At 37.4% G+C, this 21,967-nt stretch overlaps 1 long non-coding RNA gene across 1 annotated transcript; it reads right to left on the bottom strand.

The window, feature by feature from the left end:
- Nucleotides 1-3,081: 3,081 nt before the first annotated feature.
- Nucleotides 3,082-20,604, bottom strand: LOC134531783 (uncharacterized). The gene is made up of 2 exons (XR_010075086.1): nt 20,534-20,604; nt 3,082-4,442 (listed from the first exon to the last, which is right to left on the bottom strand). It is a non-coding gene; the product is annotated as an uncharacterized LOC134531783 (long non-coding RNA).
- Nucleotides 20,605-21,967: the final 1,363 nt, after the last annotated feature.

Raw genomic sequence — 21,967 nt, 5'->3', positions numbered from 1 at the left:
TGTTAGATTTTTCATCCTCTGTGAGATTGAAACCAGTGTAGCAGAGCTATTTTTTTTTTTTTTTAGTAAATTATTGTTTTGAATTGTGGTCAATCTGTTAGCCGTGTTAATGAAACCATGTTTAACTTGCCATTAAGTACTAAATTAAATTGCAAAGACAAGTGGTATCTAATTTTTATTTATCCTAGTAATATTTTTGTGTACTACCTACAACGAATATGTTGAAAAATAATAGCACACATTTTATTTGTCAGTTTCTACATCCAAACATTTGAAAACTTAATGGTCATGATACAATCATTGGGTTACACACTAGTGTTGTTTGCTGGGTGGAATGATGTTACATGTAGTAAAGTGTGGGGGCCTTTTTTTTCCTGATGATATTGCTGACTAGGTGTGATATTCCACAGTTACTTAATTTATTCTTTTAATAACAAGTTTGTAATTAACTCTAATTTACTCTGGTAAAAATAAATTTTTACGGTAAGTATTGGCTATTAATGAACTGGAATACGTTCATTATTGGAACCAATAGGAACAGTCATTAATTTACACCAACCATTACACCTTTAAACCCAATCACAGAATAATGATAATGACTGCTTCCCTAATTTTTTTTGTATGGTCTGTGTTGTATAGTTTTCCTGCTTTTTTCAAAGCCAGCTTAAGCACAGCCACAGGACTTCTCTAGATGTATAGCCAGCTGCTTATTGTTTTTCCTTCAGATGGAAATGTGCAATATAGTCAGTATCAGAATTATAGAACATCAGTGTAGTTTTAACTGTAATACCAGATGTGAAAATGTGATAAGTTGAATTTAACCGGCCAGAACATAGGAAATACACTACTGAAATGAAAACCGATGGTAACGATAAACACTGAGCAAACTTAAATCGTTGGCAGCGCAGTAATGAGACCTGGCAGCCAGTGTCAACAACTGGAATCAACTGGAAAAAAATATGTACTCGAGTGGCTCAATCAGCACCGGACTACAGAATGAGTTGAAACCATAGGATTCTGGATTAAAAGACTTTTTTACTCTTATATTATGAAATTTACCATTATTGTAATCATCTTCACGATCATTACAACTAAAATTGTCATCTTCATTTCTTGGAAGATGGAGAGTTATTAATAATTATAATCTCATAAAAAATAGAGCTTCATCAGCTTAATGCTCAATGAGAGTTGGTTGTTTCTTTCTTCCTTCTTCCCCCCTCCCCCTCCTCCATCTTACCCCTGCACAACCCAATTTATCATTCTCAATCAAGATATAGCATATCTTTAGGTGGTATAGGGTTCATATATATTTTTTTATTTTTTTAATAAAGAATTTTTTTGTTAGTAAGCATTTTATAATATTTTAATGTTTATTTATATTTAATTTTTCATACACATGGAGCAAAAATACACAGACACAAAACTTAAACTGTTATACAAGTATAATAGAGATTATTTGAGACTATGATAATTACCATGTACACTAATAAAAATAATATTCAGAAGGGAAATAATTTTTTTAATGATTAATTTTATGCTGTGAAGTTTATCTTGTATTGATATATTTTTCTGTGGAGTAATAACATTTTTGAATCAAATATATGTAAAAAAAAAAAAAAAAATGGGTGCGTGTACTTATGTACGCATGTTAGAGAAGTATGTAATGCACACTTATGGTAATAAAACATAACTTTAATTTTGCATGCAAATAATTAATATAAATAAAGTAATAAAAGGACTAAAGTGATATAAATACAGTTGGTAAAGTATTAATTAAAAATTTTAATATAGCTTACTGTACAATAGTAATATAAACTTGTGTATGAAATTAATTATTTAATTTAGTAAAATAATTGAAATAAATTATTATTAATATTGAAATCGATGAAATTGCTGCATGTGTGTTCTAATTTATTAATTTTAATTATTTATTAAATGTAATTTATATAATGCAATTATAAAAATACACTTGAAAAAGTTTATAAACACAATTTCTATCACTAATATTTACAATAAATAAATCTTTATAATAATATGGACCAGTATTCAATACCAATCACTTATGTATAAGATTTAAAAGCACATACATAATTTTTACTTGTAGGTCCATAGTTTTTTTTTTTCATCCTTTGAAAATGTTTTGCATGCTGCAGACACATCGCAAAAATTCACTTTTTTTCTTCATAAATTTCGTAAATTTTTTAAGAATACTTGTTTATGATCCTGCTGTGAATTGTCAAATAAGTATCTTCCTCTAACGTATTAAATTATGAGTGATGAGCATGGTTTACCAGTTGGATTGTGTAGTAAGGTAGTGGAGGGTAAGAGTGCGCATTTAGTGGAATATTTGGCATAAATAGTTACCAATACACATTTGAAAAAATTAATAATATTGGATGATAGAATAATTATTCGAGAATGTCCTGGAGAGCCCAAGTAATTGTACAGCAGGAGATTCTCTTTTAATGAGCAAAATGGTATAGTCGGCATTTGCGCACACTTACCTTCTGTGGGAGGGTAAGTGTGCGCATGATTCTTATCAGTTGTACATCGTATACTTTATATTTCTGTACCCACTGTATTCACTTTTACACATAAAAGCGTACTGGATGAACATTTATACATTTATACATAAATGTAACATATTATTTTGATAATTAAAACATTTAGAAATTCTTTTTTTACAACCAATAAATCTGATGCTACTATTCCCTACACATGCTACTCACACCCAGTCAAAATCATCACATATTTTAAACAATAATCACAATAAAAAACTCCGCACCCTTCATAAGATGAGCAAAGTTCATGCCACCATTAACTACACTCACAACATTGCATCCAGTCCTCATCACTGCATGATTCATCACATCCAGGGCAGATGTAGTCTTGTGAAGGAGATTGCTGATCGGAGGTACTTCTCGTATTGAATGTTAGTTTGCGTTTGGCTGTAAGTAACTTCGATGTTTCACATTTCTCTTCTTTGTTGTTTTTCAACAACTGAGTGTTTGACTTGATTAGCTTTCTTTCAGCTCTTGCTTTTGCATTTTCAATTTTTTTCTTTTCTTCCTCTTCTTTAAGTTTCTTTTTTTCTAAGAGCAAATTTTTGCGAGATGTTGCAGTTAAAATCTCAGATTTCTGCCCAATTCTTTTCCTTTTGGTTTGCTTTTGAACTTTGTGCAAGGGATAAATCGCTATGACTGAGACAGTTGGTCCTGAAGAAGTACCAGCAATTGGAATGATTTATATTTGTGACACGTTTGTGTTTTCTTGCGTCTTTGTTTATTCTCCTGTTATTTTATCCTCCAATTCTTCATTTGGTCTCCCCTCATTTCGTACATCCCCATCTTCAACTGGTTCGATGAAATCTGATGAGTGGTCAATGCCTTTCGAAACTGGCAACTCAATTTTCGTAGGCTCAGCAGATAGAAAATCATCCTCCGAAATAATATCGGGATTAAACGGGTAAATACCAGTGGCTCTAAAAGCTGCTTCTGCTATTCCAACTGTTGCCACTCTTTTGAAAGATGCATTGAATAGACCAGACACTTACATATGTGTAACTGCCCTACCTGGGTGACTACACATCCATTTTTCAATTTCGTCTGCATTAAACTTTTTAAATGGTGCAAAAATAGCTTTGTCCAATGGTTGTAACATGTGACTAGCATGAGGTGGCAATGTCAACAGGACAATGTTATTCTTTCTGCAGTATTCTACTGCTGCCAGTGAACAATGTGAAACATGATTGTCCAGAATGAGCAGGACAAGGTCGTCCCCAGAAGGCTTTGTGTGTTTGGCAAAATGCTCTAACCAATCAAGAAAAAACTCTGAATCCATGTACCCCGACTCACTTACTAAACCAAGACAACCTGTGGGAGCATTATTATAGAGTTCTGGTCTCTTCCTTTTACGGGGGAAAATTAATGCAGGTGGAATGAAGTTTCCTGTTGGGTTCACACAAAATACCTACCCCTGTTACTAGCTGTCCTTTCTCAGCAGACTTAATTTTTTTCACTGATCTCTTACCTTTCTTTGCCAAAATTTTAGCTGGTTTGTCTGGGACAGTTGACACACCTGTCTCATCCATGTTGAATATTCTGTGAGGAAGGAAATTGTGCTCTCTAAGCACGTTTTCAGATTTCCAAAATACAGTTCTACTTGAACTTCATTAAAAACCATGGCTCTTCTCAAGCTACATTGCTCTGGTGTACGCAGTGAAAGACCAGAATCTTCAAGAAATCTATAAACCCAATCCTTACCTGCAGCCTTTAGTTCATCATTGAGACGATTCTCTCCTAAACCATTCTGTACTGCAAATTCGTAAGCTACCTTCATAAGTGTCTTCCTTGTCATTCCATAGAATCTAGTCTAGCTAATGCTGCTTCCATCTCTTTGCTGAAAACTTTGTTGTATCTCCCCATAGAACTGGCAACAGTACCCTGAAAAAAGAGAGGAAAAATTCAAATCACTTAATCATTCGTATAATTTTTTAACAATAAGACTCTTATCAAACTAGACTGGCTTCGTCGTAAGAACACGTTAAAAAAAATTGGCATATTTTACATCACATGCTATGTTGGAGCTGTGCTGGTAATTTATTAGCACAGATAGGCCAGGCTTTAGTTTAACAGTTTAAATTTTGGGAAAAACAATTCTGGCATTTAAATTTTCCTGTAAATAACATAATCTCTCCACGATAGACTTGCCTCTCATAAAAACATGAGAGGTTATTGTCATAATAAAACCTAGGAAAATGTATAATTCCCTGTGGAGGTAAAGATTAAAATGACAGCAAAACATAATGCACTGAGCTGAAGTTCGCTCTATCCGCTGGCTCTATCCGGCCGCCCGGGTGCGTCATACTGCAGCGAACTTGGAACAACAACGGCCTAAGTCATTTCACGCAAGTACGGAAATTTACAACATGATTATAATAATTCAATAGAATATGAGATAGCTGGTATATAGAAACCTTCCTACATGTGTATACTATCAATTAAAAATATAATTGGAGGGAAAAATACCGTACGGTTCGCTCGAGGGCCTAACAGGGCCACCTAAGTGTAGTTTTCAGGGTATCTTTCACAAACATTAATTTATTTCACCCTCTTTGGCCATTGGCACCAATATAGCTGGTATATAGAAACCTTCCTACATGTGTATACTATCAATTAAAAATATAATTGGAGGGAAATATACCGTACGGTTCGCACAAGGGCATCTCAGGGCCTCCAAAGTGTAGTTTTCAGGGTATCTTACACAAACATTAATTTATTTCACCCTCTTTGGCCATTGGCACCAATATAGCTGGTATATAGAAACCTTCCTACATGTGTATACTATCAATTAAAAATATAATTGGAAGGAAAAATTCGTTTTCTTGAAATAGTTTCGTATGCTGAAGCAGGACCAGAGCAAACCAACCCCACTCCCGATGATGGGTTGACATGGTGAGCTATGTAAGATCTTCGACCATGGAGTTAGGAATTTTCAGGAGAAGGCATATTGTGATGTTGTTTGAGTCACCTTTTACTTCATCATCGCTATATTCAGACACCCAGAGCCTTGTTAAAGTGGTGCTTGATCACGCCTGATGATGGTTGATAAGAGGTGAATTAAAAATTCCATCGTTGCACACAGTCATTTCAATAGATAAGTACCACACTTCAGCCGATGTTGTGGGTGCCCCCGCAAACATGGTGCACACTATTATATGAACACAAAGCTGCTTCACACGAAGTGCAAGTAGTAATGCAAGTAACCACCCGTTGGCTCCAGCGCTGTAACTGAAATACAGCAGAAGTGAGGCTGACACCTCGGTTGGACCACGATCGTGACCTGAGCTTCGAGGATCTCAAAGCTTGTGGGAGGGTTCCAAGATGTAACTTTGCATCAAATTGAGGTCTCTTTGCTTGGCCAACGGGCTATTTATCTAGAGTGCTCAGTGATGTGTCTGCGTGATCTCAAAGGTGTACTAAAGAGTACAAAACTTACAAAGCCCTCTCTTCAACTTGTGTGAGTATACTTTTCGTGAGTAATTTTGTAGCCGATTTTTTGAAAAGGCTTTTTTATAGTTTTTCCCTCATCAATGTTCTTTTTGAAATCATGAGACGAATTAGAGAACGTATAGGTTTTTAGTAACTGATACTTGACTTTGCCACTGAATGGTTTATGCATTCGCCTAAATAAAAGCTGTGATTAAGTGCTAATAAATGTACTTCCTCGGGCTTGGTACAGTATAAACTGAAGTTGATGGGTTTACGTCAGGAGTAGTGATATCGGCAGACTGAGTACAAATGGTGGAAGAACAATTGTGGCAATTACATTTATGATGACTGGCAATGATAGAGATTCTGCTCGACAGATAACCTAAAGTTAGAAGCTTGTGTTGGAAATAAACTAGAAGTTGTGGGATGACTTTCGATGGTATTGGACCTGGAACATTTAATGAGTCATATGATGTGTTTTGGCAATGATTAGTTTTGAAACTCAACTCGACTTGTCTTCGACGGCTCTTGTGAACACTCACCCATGCACTGACGTCTGATCTTTTGCTAACTTACTGCTCTGCAGTTTCGTTAAGTGCCTCCGGCGAGATGTTATGTTATGAACATAAATTTTGATTTTGCTACTACTCGCTGTCGAACAATTATTTCCCGATTAAATTGGCCGAGTATGCACTTGGAATACTTTATTAATTTATATTATTAATGCTTTTTAATTCATTTGTCAGAAGCTGGTAATATAATTTAATAAGGTTGGAGTTTTATAATTTAAGGATATTTTCATAGACATGTTAAGTCTAATATTTTTGGTGTATATTTTTGATAACTCACTTTGACATTACCAGCCTAAAATATTTAAGGTCTTAATTGCAGGTGTACAAACCGTTGAAAATTTAAAATAAAATTTTGCTACAGTTTTCTTTGCATTATCTATTAAATTAATTTTGCCTAATCTCGTTTCTCAGTCATTTTAGTTGCCAATTTTAATTGACCTACGCTTTTGTACAAAGTCTACGCAACTCATCTGTTATTTCTGATTGAGTTAACAACCAAGTACGCTCTAGGTACAAGTTTAACTATAGTTACATCTTTTAATGTGTATATATGTATGTATAATAATAAAGGACGTGGAATACAGCATATGTTTAAATTTAAATAATCGCTTCGTTTTACATTACATTTTTATAATAAAATATACGAAAATAAAAGACTCTACATTTTACTATCACTAGATATAAGTTGATACCGTGTCAGTAGCTTTCATAACGATATATACAAACATATACGGAGCCGAGTTAATAAAAACGCTGCGGCGATACGGAAATAGATCCCGTCAACGATGAGTACAAAAGCTAGTGTGACTTTCTATTTGTGTATTTCACTATATATAAAAAAAAACTTATTGAAACGGTAAACACTGGCAGAAAGCTAACTTCTCTTTTGCCAATATCACCGTGCGTTTTCATTGTAAACGGATTTTAACGGCTATCCGCTAAGTAAGTGTGTTTATGGGCTACCTCTGTTTCAAAAGTCATCAAGATCGGTTAAACCGTTAAAACCAGTATTTTTAATGTATACTGCGATTAAAATAAAATATTTAATTGCTGTAACAAAATATTTTTTTGGTCGAACCAAACTTCCTGTTTAAAAATTTACATTTAATTTGAGGAAAACATTTTTGCAACAGCATTATTCCTAACAAACTCACGAAATATTTGTTTGAAGCAATCTTGTGAGTACCTACATTTATTTCGTCACGCGCAAAGAAATACGTACTTTGTTGGATTAAAAAAAAAAAAAAACATTTTCTCGGTGCAGGCTACACAACGAGAGCAAACCTCGGCAAATTATGTGAAGGTTTTACTGAGAAGCATCAACACACCTAACACGCTTTCCTGACCCCGATGGCATATAAGCACCTGGACGCCCCGTCCGAAGTCATAAAATGCGTATGGTAGGTAGGAAAGGGAGAAAGGGTTATAAAAAGTGTTTGTGAGGGGAGAAAATTGTGGAAAAGGGGAGGGGTTGGCAAAGATCTTGAGGCAAGATGATACGGCCGGTAGGCAAGAAGAAAAAAATCGTACAAGGTTTCCGCCTAAAATCTGGAGCGAGATTACATCAGCACTCACAAGGAGGCTTGTTTGGTTGGAGACACGACTAAGAGGGAGAATTTCGCTGGTACATACTATGCCTCGTCACCTTTCCACACAAGATTTTTTTTTTTTTAACACGTACATTCGTTCCATCGATAACACGTCCGCATGGAATTTCCAGCGGTTGTTTATTTTGTTCCAGCGGTGCTAGGAAGTCTGCAAAATGACCGTATGAGGAAACTATGGTAAGTTTTATGAGTTTTGCAGTTAACGTGTTAACATACGTAGCAGCTTGAAAAATAATGTTAGCGAAGGACTCCAAAATAAAGTAATTATGTAATGTATCGGACATTCGGAAAGGTTTCAAATTAAAAACGAGTTTTTTTATATGAACTAAAAAAATATATACAGGCTTAAAAGATTGGATTATTAAGAGACTGGGCTAAGTGTGTGTGTATATATATATATATATATATATATATAATATAATATATATATATATAATATTTGGGCTTATCACAGGTCAACAGCCATGTCATTATAGACGGTAGCACACAACGATATATATCAGGGATACACTGTAATATCTTTCGTAAATATAACATAAATATTTATGTAAAAACATAGATACAGTATTTGTAAATTTGTACATTTATGTGAAAACAACTGTATCATTTAAAAATAGTTTTCGCATTAACACTGGGTTCTGATTCTTACCCGGCATTTATGCTTTGTGTTGTCCCAGTACTTCCGTCAGTTAAAGTTATTTGTAAACTAGTATTAGCTGAGCACATTAATAAGCGCAATAAAACAAAACAGAGTCCAATTATAGCATATTCGATTTTCTTTTCCATGGTTTATAGAAGGTTATGCATGAATGAAACGTCAATTAAAATATAAAATTATGGGCCCTTCTTTGGTTAGAAATACTCAGTATTACTCAGAAAACGTATTTTATATATGCAAAAATAACCATAGTCATGTTTTGTAGAAAGTTACAATATATTTCTCGTATTTCTTGGTAACTGGTTTCCAAACGAATCTTTTGTAAAGTACAGAAATATATTTTTCTTCTTCTGTGTATTAAAGGAATATGCCATGGCCTGATATAAGGAGCCATTCCAGCATTTTCTTGTGATAATTTAGAGAGACCGTGGGAAGAAGATATCAGGAATGCCAGACCAGGATTCGATGCCGAGTCCTCTGGACAGAGAGCCCAAAGGGCTAAGTCCACGCACCAGGTTAACCTGGACCGACCGTAACTGCCCTGTTGTCCACGCAGGAACGTAACTATACTAGTTTACACCCTGGACAAGAAATTATTTTGACACCTTCCCCCCCCCCCCCTTTTTTTTTCCAAACCAACCAAACCAAATCCTTTTACCGACAACACCTCATATCGCCACCACACTATTCAAAATATTTTTTTTTTATTGAACTTAGAGATGGCAAATAAATATATTTATTTGCAGTCATTTCATTTTTAAACACAATGCAAATTGGGTAGTACGCGAATAGTACCATATTTTAAATATTTTATGACATACAGGTATGTATCTTTCAATACAAATAATTCATTTCATCTGTAATTCAACAATTTTGGTTTTTTCTAACACAACGATATTTAAGTAAATAGCTAAAGTAATACTCTGCCAGTTAGCCCCTCCCTCCCCCAAATGCGGCGTCCGGGCCACAATCCCCGTCTGCCTCCCTCTATTTACGTCTCTGTGTTCACGAAACATAAAACCTGAATAAAAACAATGAAAAGTAGCCTGTAGATGTCCTGAGCGTTTGAGGCCAAGATGCCCTAAGGCCGACACCGGCCCTTCGCCTCTACGCGCCAGGCAATGGACTGAACTTGTCAAATGAAATTCTTACTTAAGGGACTAGAATCCTAAATTATTTTGCCTTAAAATTTTTGTGTTTTTGCTTACGTTTTAAAACAATTTACCTATATAACCTTTGTTAATTGTTTATAAAAGGTTTTACTATTTTAATAAATATTTGTTTAATCATTGCTAGAAACGTAAAGGCCAATTTACATTTAAATATTAGCGTGAGCTAAGAGCATGTAATCGTATGAAGTCTTCATTTGTCACCTTTAGTGTATCATTCATACGTTTATAAAATACTAGCTGCACGGGCTGAACACAGGTTGATATATTGTCCGCGAGTTAAAGCAAAATGGATAGCGCTTTATGACAGTGTGGTGGACATAGAGAAATGACACACAATTACTGTTGGTATGTCTATGACCTATGATTTTCTTTTTACTCATAGACACCGGTTGAAAGGTTTAGAAGTTGATGCGCTGCAGCGTCATCTAGTTACAAAAAAAAAAAACCTCCATTGAAAAACACTTCGCTGTGCCAACTTTCATGGCGATCGGTCAAACGGTGTCGGAATTTATCCATGTCATATATATATGTATGTGTGTGTGTGTGCGCGCGCGCGCGCGTGTGTGTGTCTGTGTGTTTCCACAAATCCTAGAAGCCTAATTTTTTTAGGGTTTTTCCCGAAAAAACAACTTTTTATTGATTTATGAATGATGAGTTTTACGTCAAAGAATCCTTGCAAACTGTTAATTCAGAACTGTATATCATACAGTTACATGCTCTATGCTCTTGCTAAGATTGAAATATAAATTGGCCTTTTAAAACACCAAATAAATTAAATAAACAATTATATAAATCATTATCTCGATAGAACGAAAGTATTTCTGTTAAAAGAACTTACGATGGTTATATAATACATTTATTTAAAATCGCGAGGAAAAATTTGAAAACATAGAATAAAATAAATTAGGATACCACTAAAACTCTAGCATACATGATTTTTGCTAGCAAGAAGTATGCCACTGAACTATGATTGGCCATGCCTTAATCAGAACTCAATCTTTAACTTTTTAAAAATAAGTTTTTAATAACGCAAGATAATTTTTGAAAAAATTCATTGATGATTCGGTAAGATATTAGAATGTATTTATGATGGAATGAAGGAAGTATCCTTAAAACAACAATAATTATGGCATATTTAGTATTTACTCATTCATAGAGATTAAATGTTGTAATTTTAATAGTATATGTATCCAAGCGCAACTTTAAAAAGTACAAACATGAGTGGGTAAAAAAAAAAAAAAAAAAAACACTACCATTGATGGAGACAATGCTGCCCATACAATCACAGAAAGATTTTAAGTATGACGTTTATGTACCTTTTGAATGAATTTAAGTGAGAACTTATACTTTGATTGCAAAGAAAATACGACAGAGGTAAATTCTAGTTACATATACCTAAACTATCTTAGAGGAATTAAATTTTTGTCCCAAAACTGTTTTAATAATACCGGTCTTAGCATTTGTAACACAAAAACATTCTTACTGAGCAGTAAAGGAACTGATACACAAATAAACACTGACGCGACGTGTGAAATATTTATTAAATTATATTCGAAGACAGATCCCAAAGCAGAAAGTTCAGGTTTGTCAAATAACGGAGAGATTTTCAAATCATGTCAGTTAACTTGGAAGACCCTTTGGTTTGATCACATTACTTGTTTACCATGAGAAAATATTAGCATTGTTTCAAAATCCACATAAGCGAATGAATTATTTTAAATTATATATTGGTTATTACTATTCCTAATTATTATATTGTTATGAATTATTAAAATGAAATAATCGTCGTGGGAAAACTACTGAGTTCGTTAATGGATAGCCCAATTAAAGATTTTACTACACAGTTTTATTGATTGCCAATATTTACATCACTAACAAATAATCTTCTAAAAATGCCTAATAATCAATTACACTAAAAAAATGTTTATTCCCCAGTCACTTGGTTTTTACACACCACACACCTCACTGGGCCGCACCTCTGGCGCAACTCTCGCCGCAGCACCCCTCGTGGGTCTCCGTCGCGGGACTCCGTCTTCGCACTCCGCCGCCGCCGTCGCACTTCCCTTCCCCGAGGCTCCGCTCAATGCTTCGCTCGGAACTTCGCTCGGGACTCTCGCCGCACCCACGGCACTATCGCACAGACTGTCGCCCGGTCGATCCCGAAAAAACTGAACTGAACTCGCCGAGGAACTCCGACACACCCGCGACACTATCGTCCGGACTATCGCCCCGAAACTCCGCCGCACCCGTGGCACTATCGCCCGGATAAACTCAACTCCCTGAGGCCTGCTTCCTGGGCTTATATAGGCCCAGGCGTCACTTCTAGAATTCACGAGCGCGGCTGGGGTCAGTCGCGTCATCCCGCGCCGACCCGACGCCAGAAATATCGAGACGCGCGTCGGCGGCTCGCGTGGCGACCCGTGGAACTCTGCAGCTGCAAGGTGTCAGATAACGCCGCAAAGGCAGAGCGCCGCTAGGGGAACGGAGGGAAGGAGGGGGGAAGGGACAACCCTTGTAATCTACCAGGCGCGCGCGGCACGTCTCACGTTGCGGCGGCCACGTGACATCAGTGGCTGTGCTGGGCCGCCGCCAGCTCCGAACCTGCACGCACCGCGGCACTGCTCACGTTCGTAACAATATATTACGTTTAAATGAGTTTGTTGTATTTGTTGTCTCAATGTTTTTTTTATATAACTCTCTGTTTTGTGACACCTGCAAGTGTGAAGTGCTGGTTGGTTCGTAACTGCTTGCGGGTGGTTCATATCTGCATGAATAGCTTCTTGTAGGTGGTGCCCACCTTTGCGTAGTGCTGACATTTTTGTGGTACCTGGTCACATTTAGTGACTTTATCTCTTGTGTATTTGTACCTTTATGATTTTGTAATTCTAGCCTTTTGTTTTTAGTTTTTTTCGTGCCCGCCATAAAAGATTCATAACTTTCGGTGGGCATGTCACGAATTTTAATAAATAATAATAAATAAAAATACAAAACTCTTTAAAAATATTGTACAGTTTACTCACTTTCAATTTCAAGACCAGTGACACACATGACATTATCATTCTTAACTTATTCATTGTTGCGGGGTGTACGACCGGGACGTCCGAGCCTCGTGCGGCCTCGCCTAGTGTAAGTGGTACCGCAGTACGTCAGTCGACTGCCGCGGTTACGTAACACGTGACGTCATTCGGCTGCCGGGTATATTAGCCCGCGCACGCGCCCGGCTCGCGAGCTTATAGCCGGACTGCACGCCTGAGTCTTCTACCATGTCGAGCGGCCCAGCGCGCGCTACAGGACTTCGTCGCCGTTGGTGGTAGAGCCCATTTTCGGTCTCTACAGCTAGCACACGAGTGATATCCTGTTTACCACGGACTCCGACTGCTGCGATTATAAAGGCAAGTACTGGAAAGTCTTGGGGCAGAATCGGCCCGTGTCCACTGTTGTGTTTTGACGTCAAAACTATACGCTCGCTTAATGAACTGGGACGGTGTTCGCTGGTCTTCCCCCCCCCCCCCCTTTTCGAAACAGTGACATTAATGAATCGTATACAGGAAATGATACCTCATGAGGACAATGAACAGTGACTTATTAGGTTAAGTAATAGAGACTCGATAGTATCTTGTAGGAGTCAGTATTTAATATGTTAAGTGTTTGTGCCTGCTCCCGTTTCCATAATAAATGTAGTGTTTTGGGAACTCAAGTCCGAGAAAAAACTTGGCAGGTTAATCAAATGAAGAATACTCCACTTCGTCTCAAGTAACGACTGTACAAGCCGGCCTTAGTATCACCTGCCTCTCTCACCTCCTTTTTCCTTAATTCAATGTTGCCGGTTAGCTCAGGCTAATCCCCCCCACAACTTATCCTCCAGGTCTTAGTTTTCATTGCTTACGTTTTGACTTGTCAAAGGTTGCTAACTCGTGGCGGTGTAAGTATTCCCGACATGTCGCTAACAGGGACAGCCTGGATTCAGAACCTCCCTAAGGCTACGTTACTGCGCGTATTATCCGACCTGGGCGTAAGTGAGTTTGACGCAGAGACCGTAACTATTGATCAGCTTCGACAAATTGCGCGTAAGAGTGCCAAGAAAACTGATAAAGATACTGGTCACGTCAGCGAAGAAGATAACCAGACAACACAAATTAGTCCGGTAATTAATAAATATTTGTTATCACCGTTGTTTGAAAAGTTTCCCACTTTACGGGATACTCGCCCGGATAATTTGATTACGTTTTTGGTAGCGGTCAATGAATTGGTTTCTCTTAATTTAATTACAGACAATGAGTTGTATTCAATTTTACAATTGTACGTGCCTAGTGAATTACGGGAAATTCTCATTTAAGCCCGTACAAATAATTTACCTTGGAGCACGGTCAAAGATCAATTGCTTGGGACCGACGGCAGTAGGCGAGTTAAAGAATTTTTGGGAAGCAAGTTTTTGTGCAGGCGTCAAAGACAAAATGAGTCTAGTGTACAATCCTTTAACGATATCAAAAAAACACGTTGACGTCATAGGTATGCCATTCCCGGAACTAGAGTTCGTGGAAATGGTGATTGAAAACACGAGGGATGATTTAAAATCCTATTGTTTAGTGAGTAACCCGAAGACTTTGCAGGAATTGGGTGAAGTAGTGAAAAGAATTCACGTTAGAGTTGAAATGCAGACGTGGGGCGATAAATCCGACACACACGGGGAAAGGTGCACTTCCCACAGCGTTACATCTAAAGGGTTCCGCGATCAAGGAAAACGTAAGTATTTTATTTGTGGGAGGACTAATCACCTAGCTAAACAATGTTATTACAAATGTAATAGTTAGGGTAACTCTCGGGATCGTGACACGAACGTGCAAACTGAGTCGGAGGCCCGTAAGGTGGGCGCGACCCGTGACACCCCTGTTTACTCGGGCTCTCGTCCGGCAGGCGTAGTGTGTTTCCAATGCGGCGGTCTAGAACACACGCGCGCGCGTTGTCCCAGTAAGCCCAAAGGTAATTTTGTAGGAGCCATTGGTTCTCAGATGGGACGCGTTGGGGGCTCTCTACCAAGTGCCTCTACTGGCCCCCCGCGACTACCGTCGGACGGCGCTCAACAAAGCAGTCACCACGGACGTAAAGACGTGGGCTCGCACGATAACAATCAACAGCCTGAAAATTTTGTCGGAAACGTAAAACGTAAAATGTATTCAGACTACCTGCCATGTGTTCCTGTCAACATTTGGGGTACTACATTTCAAGGTTTGGTTGATACGGGGTCTACAGCAACACTTTTTAAACAGTCTTGTTGTATCTATTTGTTACGTCATACACCGAAAGGAGCCATGATAATCGCGAGAGTTTCGACAATTCCTTTTAGCCTGGCTAATGGCGGCATTGTAAAGTGTGAAGCGCAGGCCGAAACGGCTTTTAAGATAGGTGATTTTCGGTGGAAATTTAAATTCCTTATTATTCCGGATTTAGCTTTCAACGTAATTCTTGGTGCCGATTTCTTGAAACACACAGGGGCTTATGTTGATCTGAACTTCCGTGAGCTAAAGTTCGGTTTCACGGAGGCATCAGTTCCTCTTGTAGGAGATGTAAAACGTAGAGGCATTTCAAAACTAGATGCTCTCTCTCTTGAAAATCTACAACGTGAGTTCGGTGATGTCATAACCCCGGAACTGGGGTTGTGTAAGGAGGAAGGATACATTCTTCCCCTTCAGGATAACGTTCTGATAAGGTGTAAACCATTTAAGTTGCACCCCCGAAACTCAAAGTTTTTAAGCAACACATCAATCGCTTGCTGGCGGAGGGCATAATTACCCCATCGAAAAGCATTCATGCTAGTCCGTGTTTCCTAGTAGGAAAACGGAACAAACCCAGGCGGTACAGGGTCGTAGTGGACTACCGTGAATTGCATAAGCATTTGCCAGTAGACCCTTCTCCTATTAGTCAGACCGAGGATATTTTCCAGACCCTCGGAAAAGGTAAATTATTTACCATATTGGACTTGAATCAGGCCTACCACAAATTAAATTGCACCCAGACACTAAACATGCTTTAGCATTTGTAACTCCATGGGCATTATATGAATGGGAGCGGATACCGTTTGGAGTGTGTTTTGGTGCCCAGGCATTATGTTGCGCTTTGGAAAACATTTTAAAACCATACCTAGGGGAATTTGTGGTAAATTGTTTAGATGACGTCATAATCTATAGTCAAACCGAAGCCGAACACATGCAACATGTTAGGGCAGTTTTGGAGGCATTTCGAGCGGCGGATCTGACCGTCAACCCGGAAAAGGTTACCTGGGCGCAAGATCATGCGCGAGTACTCGGTTTCATTGTGGAAAATGGTAATATGCTGGTAGACCCAGACCGTATTCGAGCCATCATGCAATTCCCACGACCCAAGAATTTACGCGGTGTACGTAAATTTCTGGAAATTGTAGGCTATTATGGGCGGTTTATACCCTGTATGTCTGATATAGTAGCCCCTCTAAACCAATTGAAAAAGAAAGGCGAGAAATTTGTTTGGGGTGTTGAACAAGCCACATCTTTTGAGGTGGTCAAAAAAGCCCTTACTTCCGCCCCAGTTTTGCAATTACCAAATTTTGACGAAAATTTTTGTTGCAGTTGATGCCAGCAATATATGGCTTTAGGGGCAGTGCTCAGTCAGCGACGCGACGGGAAGGACAGCTTTTGCCAGTCGCATACGCAAGTCGCATCGTTACCCCAGCCGAAACCAGGTACTCAGCTTATGAAAAAGAGGCTCTAGCCTGTGTCTGGGCCTGTGAAAAGTTCGCAGACTATTTAGAAATAGGCGTTTTCGAATTATGTACTGACAACGAGGCACTCGCATGGTTGTGGCAATCAAAGAAACAACTAGGAAAATTAGGTCGGTGGGTAGAACGTTTAAGCCGGTACCGTTTCAACATCCGACACGTGAAAGGCAACGAGAATACCGTCGCCGATTCACTATCCCGGATGTTTGACCTTACGGAGTTTGACCTTGATGACCCCAACTTAGTGTTCTCCGATGCAGTTGAAAGCGAAGGATTAAATCTACTTCAACAAATTCCTGAAGTTACATTCGCAAGCGGTAGATAGCGAGTGCCGCGATATACGTCAGGAAATTACGGACAAATGGGGAGGGCGGTTTTGTGAAAAGAAAGGGCTGTTGGGGCGAGTCAACAAAGCAGGACGTTTTCAGGCGTTTGTTCCGCAAAATCTACGTGAAATGGTTTATTAATACTATCACCGTTCTTATTTTGGATCGCATTTTGGGCAATAAAAAACAGTACGTGGTATAGGCGTAATATGGACGATGAAATACGAGCCAAAGTAAGATCTTGCGAAGTTTGCCAAATGTGCAAACCTAGGAATCAGTTAGATCTCGGGTTGTTTAGTAGTACACCCCCGACTTTTGTGTGGGAAAAGGTCTACTTAGATTGCTTTGGACCCCTAACTAGATCAAAAAAAGGGAATACCAGCTTGCTTGTTTTAGTTGATGGTTTTTCTAAATTTTTAATGGTTTTTGCTATGCCTAATCAGAAGATTGTAACCATCGTAACAATTCTTACAGAGTGTATATTCCCGTATTTTGGGTCACCTGCCCATATATTCACCGATAATGCAAAAAAATTTATTTCAGGAGAAATGCAAAATTTGGTTTTTGCTTGGGGTATTAAGCTTGGGCAGATTAGCCCTTATCGCCCCCAGAGCAACATGGTAGAAAGATACAACAGGGTAATTAGTTAATTTTTTCATTAGTATCATTTTTTGGGTGTCCAGAATGAAACTTTACCAAAAGTTGTTAAATAATGGTTAAACTTTTATATATTTATATGTAGTTTTCACACACACTTAGTGTTTACTTCCCATCTTCCACTAGTCAGCACAAATTATGTCGATGCAGAAAATATGCACACGAAGGCTGTAATATATAATATATATATTTTCAATAATAATAAAAAAATAATTTGCTGCTGTGAAAATAATTGAAATACGAAACAAAGGTCCAGATATTTTGATTTGGTTGATACCTACTTCGGAAATATTTCAAAATACACGAACAGAGAAGAAAAAAAAACGTATTTGGTACAAATAAGCATGTGTTATAATGACCATTATACTTTTGGAAGAAAATTTTGCAATTTTGACGCAGAAAAACCGAACTTCGAAGCGCTTAATTTTCGTCCAGTGGGCAGGGCGTGAGTGGGGCTCGAAAGGGAAGGGGGAGGGGATAAAATCATTTTTTTAATGCTTGAGTTTATCTTGAAAGGTCGAAAATTACAAGCACATTGTTAATGAAATTTATTGTAAACCTTACAAGTTATGCTATACGCGCAAATCACATGTACAGTTACGGCCACATAACGTTTCACAGTCTAGATCTTTATGAATTGTGGTGGGTGTGTGAAAAGTTGAACATAGGATAATAGTGAGGGGGCCCATTGGCTGGTAGTTGAACGGTACGCGACGCATCCGCGTGAAGTAGGCGCTCGGAGATGTGAATTTTCCAGGCTCACCAAGCGGAAGTTAATGTCGTAATTGAATTCCAGTTCCATCTGTCGACGATGGCTAGTGTCGAAGAGAGAGACTTTCAAATTAGTAGCCGCGTGATTGGTGGAATCGATTTGGAAAACGAGATGGTCGGGAATGGGTGAACAGCCATTGGTTCCAATAGTAATAATAAAAGACATGATGTCGCAGGTGGTGAAAATCATTTGTGTGCCGTTACGGTGGATTAACCGTTACGCTGTTATAAATTACAGTGTTTTGACAGATTTTTCACGAATAAAGCAGCTGAAATAAACAAAGGGTTGTTCGTGGTTCCAGATAAATGCACAGAAAAAATTCTATACTTTTTAAAAAGATTCCTTTGGCAACCAGTTGCCAAGAAATGGCGTGTAAAACTACAAGAAAGATTTTGTAACTTTGTACAACACATAGCTATGGTTATTTTTGCATTTATGAAGTACGTTTTCAATGATAATACCTAGTATTTATTACAAAAAATTATGCATAATTCTATATTTTAATTGATGTTTAATTCAAGCATAATCATTTTAAACCATGGAATGGAGAATCAAATATTCAACAATTTGACTTTAATTTGTTGTATCATACTTATTTTTTTAGTAGTTAATACTGAAAAGCTCTTCAGGGAATGGTTTACAAATAACTTTAACTATTCGAGGAACTGAGACAACACAAAGCATGTAAGAAACCCGGGTAAGAATGCTATCCCAGTATTACTGCGATCACTATTTTGAGTGATGGAGTTGTTATATAGTAAACATACAAATCAAAAAACATCTATAATTTCACATGAATAGTTCTGTTCTATTTAAAAAAAATATTACAGTGTGGGTCTTCGTGGAAACTATGCTAGATATCCAACTTTCTAGTTCTGTGTTACGTTATAAACAAAGTAACAGACACGTGGAAGAGAGATTGATTACCAAGATAATTACTTGTGAGATTGTGTTCAAAGTAACTAAACTCAATTTCCATAAATTTACGAAGATACCAGTTAAATTAACTAAGATCCCTGGATATTTTCCAACAAGAGTTTTTGTGGGTAATTTAACTTAGAAACATTTTATCTATACAGCCTCAGTAGTTTTCGAGTTTTTAGCTGATTAACACCTTGTAGACTGACAAATTCTCCCCTACGCCCCAAAAAAAAAATTCCTATGTTTTGACGGTAAAAAAAATCTTTTATCACTAAGAAAAATAAAACTGACACAAAGGATATAAACTAAAAATTTATATATAAAAAAACGGTGCGAAAAGTTGGTCTACAAAATTAAATTAGCCTTAAATTTGGTACCAAATGTCAATTCTTATTTGCACCCCCAAAAAATTTGCATTTTAATCTAAACATAAAAACTAATTAATTTTTTTCTAATACCAGGTTTAGGTTCCACAAACTATTTAAAAAAATCTCTTGGAAAATTAGGTCTATATCAAAATATGAACATCTCTACAAAATTCATAAAATTCAAACCAACAAATTAAACGTATTGTTGAATCAGGCAGACACACACAGGGCCGGCCACCCAGTGTGAAAAAAAAAAGGGGGTGGGTTTGAAGTGGCACCGGGCTACAAAATACTCAACCCTAAAGGGGGCCATATCTAAAGCGAAATAAAAAAAGAAGACAAACTGTTGATTAACTGAAGCTAACATTATTGTGTTATGCTGTAATTTAATTTTAAGAGCTATCAAACGAAAATTTGAAAATAATTGTTTAGTTAAAAAATATTTTTTTTTTTCAATACTTAAGTTGGTGATATTAATTTTTTTAAACGTTGTCATGTTTTGTTTATTTGTCCTGAAACAGTAGCCATAATTAACCCAATACATTTTTCTAAACTAACTACATACAGATCTGGCTGTATAGTCCTATCGAGAGAGATAAAAACCAGGCCCCAAGTTTATCTTCTTCAGTTTCAGGTGAAAAGTGTGTAAATGGCAAATTCGGGCCGAAGGAGTACAAACACCTATTATTATTATTATTATTATTATTATTATTATTACTTAGGAGAGGGGGCCACAAACCCAAAATCTGCCCCAAAATGTCTGTGGGTGGTCCTGGATACAAGCCTGGATACAAGCGCACGCCAACGTCTATCATCTGGAACAAACAGGGAGAAATATACACATTGTGTACGTTTGTACATCTTATAAAATCGACTAAAATAAATGTAAATGAAGGGATGGGACTAAACGCAGATATTCTCATACCATGAACAATTATTTCTTGACTTAAACTATAAATTTACTAATATGAAACGATAATATATGTTAATTTAGCTTTTTTGTATACAAATTGTTCGGGTGTTCTTCAGGAAATTTTGTTTTCTCAATTTGTATAGGCTAACGATAGCATTTATGAGGGTTTCGTCTCTTACTAAAAAAAAGTCACGTAAAAGCCAGGTATACATGTAAAATACACAGAAGTTTCTCTAGTAAACCAAGCCACTCCGCTTTTTCACTAAATAACAAAAGAAATTAAGATCTTAAGATGTAAAACTTTTGTGCTGCAAAGAATAACGTATCATGTTTGTCCCGTTCATAAATAAATTACTATGTTCGACATACCTAAATACTTTTTTATTTAAATTTGTTTTCTTTGTTACAAATTTATGACCTACCGCGTAATGTTTTCAGAAATGACGTTGAACAATTTGTGGGAAGTAGTAGTATTTAGCACAAAACTCAGTGTTTCTACAAAATTATTGAAATTTCACGGAAAAAACCCTTAAAATTTCAATTAATTTTTTCATATTTCGCAAATTTCGTGCTTCACCATTTTTTTATATCCTAGTAATGGATGTTACGATCAGTGCATAAATCAAAAGCAATAGAATTGCAGAGTTTAATTGTTTATGAAGTTGTGAAATAGTGTGAAAAGCCAGATTATGGTATGTAATTAAAAGTTTGCTTGAGAATATCACGTCTAATGGAATGATTTTTCAGTATGCAGGAAGTGACCCAAACGTAAATGCCTATCGAAATTCACGTGGAAGATACAGTTTTCATGCTCACTCTCGTGCGACTAGCGGTGTGATCCACTGACAACCGTCATTAATAATGTGAAGCCTGGCAATGTTGCTCGCCCCATCCACTCCTTCCCCCCCCCCCCCCCCAAATTAGGATGACGCATGCACTGAATTATACGTGCAATAAATTGAAGCTGCCGAGCAAGCTCAAAACATTACTCACTGACAGCAATTAATGTAGGCGTATACTCATGCTTTTGTTATGCGTATAGTCTGTTCCGCGTAACTTGAAGCAAATTTAAAATTTCTCAAAAGCAGTACCGATGGTCTGTGTAATCTCCTGCCACTGTTGATCTGCCAAAAGTGTTCGTAAACACCTTCACGTGGTGGCGAGTGTTTGTAATACAATCATCACGTGTTGCTTTGCACGAGACATTTAAAAAAAATGAGTGTCTCAGTTACTACTTTTGAGGACTGTGCAATTTGAGAT

The sequence above is a fragment of the Bacillus rossius genome, chromosome 5 (genome assembly GCF_032445375.1).
Source record: "Bacillus rossius redtenbacheri isolate Brsri chromosome 5, Brsri_v3, whole genome shotgun sequence".
NCBI lineage: Eukaryota > Metazoa > Arthropoda > Insecta > Phasmatodea > Bacillidae > Bacillus > Bacillus rossius.
The sequence above is the reverse complement of the archived record's forward strand: the minus strand, read 5'-3'. Positions and strand labels throughout refer to the sequence as shown.